General features: G+C 59.8%; 1 protein-coding gene across 2 annotated transcripts in view; it reads right to left on the bottom strand.

Moving 5' to 3' along the window:
- The window catches only part of THBS2 (thrombospondin 2), a 24,932-nt gene extending 22,188 nt beyond the window's left edge, over nt 1–2,744 (bottom strand). The window contains exon 1 of one of the 2 annotated variants that reach the window (XM_040448672.1): nt 2,219–2,744. The gene's annotated coding sequence lies outside the window, so the exon portion shown is untranslated. Of the gene's footprint in view, nt 1–807; nt 1,480–2,218 lie in introns of those variants that run through there. The other variant, XM_040448673.1, reaches the window with a different exon arrangement.
- Nucleotides 2,745–3,652: the final 908 nt, after the last annotated feature.

The following is a 3,652-nucleotide window of genomic DNA, read 5'->3' as shown; positions in this document are numbered from 1 at the left end:
GAAAAGTTAAGCGCTGGCCCAGAGCAAGGCCGCTGGTGAGCGTGGCCAGGCCTGAAACCCAGGAAGTGTGAATTTAGAAAAATGCCGGCACCATAGAGACAATAATCTATGAAGGCACCGTTGAGCAGATGGCCAAGAAGAAAAAAGTCAGGCCTAACTTAGAATAAACCTTAACTGTACGCAGGAGAAATAAACTGAACTCGGTGTGTCCCAGCCACAGAAAAACATAGCATTCTACTTAGCAATCACTTTTACTCGGCTGTTCTATTTTCCTGCAGGCCTGTTTTTCCATTCTTGAGGATTTTCAGTTGGCATGGTTCAGGCCAGCAGACGCTGGGCCGGGAGTCAGGAGACCTGGACGGAAGCCCGCTCCACCGTTAACCCCTGCCCCGCCTCGGGACTCCCGTGCCAGCATCTCGCAGGGGCGCGCGGGGCACGGAGCTCCCTCCCAGCGGTGGGCGGCATCCGGCTCTGAACCGAAGCCAAACCGAGACCCCAGCCCGGCTCTCAGACGGCGGCAAAGCTCGTTAGCGCCTCGGGGTCGCAGAAATCCCAAGGAGTGCCCCCCCCGCCCCCCAGAAGCATCTGGTAAACTGGAAACAGTCATCCTCCTGGGCTGGAGGAATGTTCCCCAGGAGAAGAGGCCACTCTGCAGGCCCCTGGGATCCCTCCGGAGTCCGGCTCCCGCCGCTCACAACCTCCTCGCAAACAAGTCGGGGCGCCGCTGGTTCTCACGTGGCCCCGGCGAGCGGCCGGCCCCGACGGGCAAGCCCTCGCGGCCCAACCTCCCTGCCTCAGTTTCCTCACCTGCAGAATGAGGAATAGTTGTGTAAATCCCGTGCCAGACAAGGTCACCGCGAGAAATGAGTTCGGCGAGTTAACACTGTAGAGGCTCACGCGGCACGGTGGGCGCAGAGGCATCTGCTGAACGTGCCGTGTGGCTGCCCCCTGGACCGCTTTTCCCGCGGCTCTCCGGGGGGCAGCCGTGCCGCTAATAGGTTCCTCAACGGACTGAGCCACACGCGTCAACACCCGGGTGCTCAGAGCCACACCTGGCGCTCAGTGAGCGCCGCGTTCGTGCTTTAGGAGGAAACTGGGCCAGCACCTCCGGAACGCCTCCCCTGTGTCCCCTCGACCAGATGCGTGCCGTCTGTCCCCGCAGAGGGGACAGCTGGCTCTGGCAAACCGGGCTCCGTCCAAAATGTGCTTTTTCAAGTCCTGGGGGCCCAGCTTCCCGAGTGTCAGCTACACAGCGTAAATGGAACTCCGTTCCAACAAAATCAAACCCTCTGCCCCCTGAAAGCCGAGCGTCTCTGGGTATGCACGCTCCGCCGTCGGTCACATGAGTGAGAGGGACCCACGCTGTCCAGTGGGGGCGCGACGGCGGCGAGGGCACAGCGGGACCAGGAATCCCTGGGCCAGCCGTTCCGTGCCCACGGCTGCTCCACGGCAGCACCCGGGCCGTGTCACGTCCTAGGACACGCAGTCAGGCACCCGGACACACGCTCACAGTGTGTCTGTGGCTCCATCTTCTCCAGAGACTTCCTGCAGCAGAATGTGATTAGAACTCACACAGACGCGTTCACACCCATTTGTACGAGCGATCCGAGCAACGGTCACCACCGGGAGGTGTGCGGTCCCTCCCTCGAGAGGGGCTCGGGAGCCTCCTGCCCCCCGTGGCTCAGCAGCGCCTTCTGGTGCCGCCCGGGCCTCTCCTGGTGCTGATCGTCCCCCGCTTGTAGCCACAGCCGGGCGGGGGTCCCCGGGCTCCTCACACACCCACAGTGTATGCTGCTCCTCCCTGATACTCAAGCACACTTTCACTGTCAGAGACGCTTAGAATTGCAGTGTCTGTAACCTCTCTGGTGACCGGTCTCGCTTTTTCGGGAGGACTTTCTCTAACGCCCTCCTCGGGGTCCCCCCATCAATGACAAAGACACAAGCGTGCGCCCCGGCTCACGGGCAGGTACGCCCGCGGAAGGCACCAGGACCGTGGGACCAGACCACCTCCGAGGGAGCTCGCGGCGCGGCCGCTGCGGCCGCGATGCTTCCAAGTGTGAAGACGCTTTAACGGTCAAGCTTCACCTTACAGCATAGATCGGTTTGCACTTTTCCTTCACCCTCCTCAGAAACCAAAACAGCCTTTTCTGAAAATTAAAGTACAACGCAATGGCTGTCTAATAGCTTTTACAAGGTAAATCTTTTATACAGTTCTTACCTGGGACGTCGAACAGCTGTGGCGAGGGCTGACTGGGTGCCGGGGACGGAGCCCGGAGGACCAGGTCCACGGCGTGCGGAGCGGGGGTCAGCAGCCTCCTCTTTATATGCTCCGGTCTCCTGGGTGGTGCTGTCAGTCAGACCCGGGAGGAAGCGCGTTCAATCCATCCTTCGAAGGAGTGACATAATCCCCCTCCGATCTCGCATTCGCTCCGAGCACCTGGCACACGGGTGCTGGGCTGCCCGCTCCCGCCGGCCCCTCCAGCTGGGGGACGGCAGAGGCGGAGCCACGGGAGAGGGGAAGGCAGGCAGGCGCTGGCTTTTCCTGTCTTCTCTCAGGAAATAAAACGCTATAAATACAACCAGCGAGGTTGGCTGCAACTCCCCTTTTCGGCTTCAGAGACAGAATGCAAGTTCCAGGGTTTAAACAAGTTTCACACGGGCCAGGCTGAGAAGGTCTTTCCAAAGCAGACAAGTCACAACCGAGAAGACGCAAAGCATACGCCGCCGGGGTCGATGTGCTCAGGAAGTTATTCTGTGGCTGAATTAATTTATCATGTGCAGAATAAACATTTAACCTAAAGGGAAATCGGGAAATGTTACTTTCTGCAGTTAGATGACTAAGAAATAAGACAGAGAGGATCCACATCCCACATCGTGTGCTGGCTGCACCCCCAGGAGGCCTCCCCTGCAGGGGCCCCGGACGGGGCCACGTCCGGCCGCCGCTTCGTCCCCAGTGGCACAGACAACCCATCATCAGCTTCCGTGGGCTCAACTAATGGGACAGCCTGCAGAATAAAGACTTGAGAATCCCAACAGTGGTAGCAGTCGGACACCCTGCCCTCCCCAGAGCTCACCATCTCCTGGGCCAGTGTGGACAGTGGTCAGAGGAAGGAGGTGGTGGACAGAGGGAGGAGGTGGACAGAGGGAGGAGGAGGTAGACAGAGTGAGCAGGTAGACAGAGGGAGGAGGTGGACAGAGGGAGGAGGAGGCAGAGGGAGGAGGTAGACAGAGGGAGGAGGAGGTGGACAGAGGGAGGAGGTGGACAGAGGGAAGAGGAGTTAGACAGAGGGAGGAGGTAGACAGAGGGAGGAGGTGGAGAGAGGGAGGAGGAGGTGGACAGAGGGAGGAGGAGGTAGACAGAGGGAGGAGGTGGACAGAAGGAGGAGGAGGTGGACAGAAGGAGGAGGTGGACAGAGGGAAGAGGAGGTAGACAGAGGGAGGAGGTAGACAAAAGGAGGAGGAAGTGGAGAGAGCAAGGAGGTAGACAGAGGGAGGAGGTGGACAGAGGGAGGAGGTGGACAGAGGGAGGAGGAGGTAGACAGAGGGAGGAGGTAGACAGAGGGAGGTGGACAGAGGAAGGAGGAGGTAGACAGAGGGACGAGGTAGACAGAGGGAGAAGGAGGTGGACAGAAGGAGGAGGTAGACAGAGGGA

This window comes from Herpailurus yagouaroundi, unplaced genomic scaffold (assembly GCF_014898765.1).
Source record: "Herpailurus yagouaroundi ecotype Mexico unplaced genomic scaffold, PumYag 198, whole genome shotgun sequence".
NCBI classification, from domain to species: domain Eukaryota; kingdom Metazoa; phylum Chordata; class Mammalia; order Carnivora; family Felidae; genus Herpailurus; species Herpailurus yagouaroundi.
The sequence above is the reverse complement of the archived record's forward strand: the minus strand, read 5'-3'. Positions and strand labels throughout refer to the sequence as shown.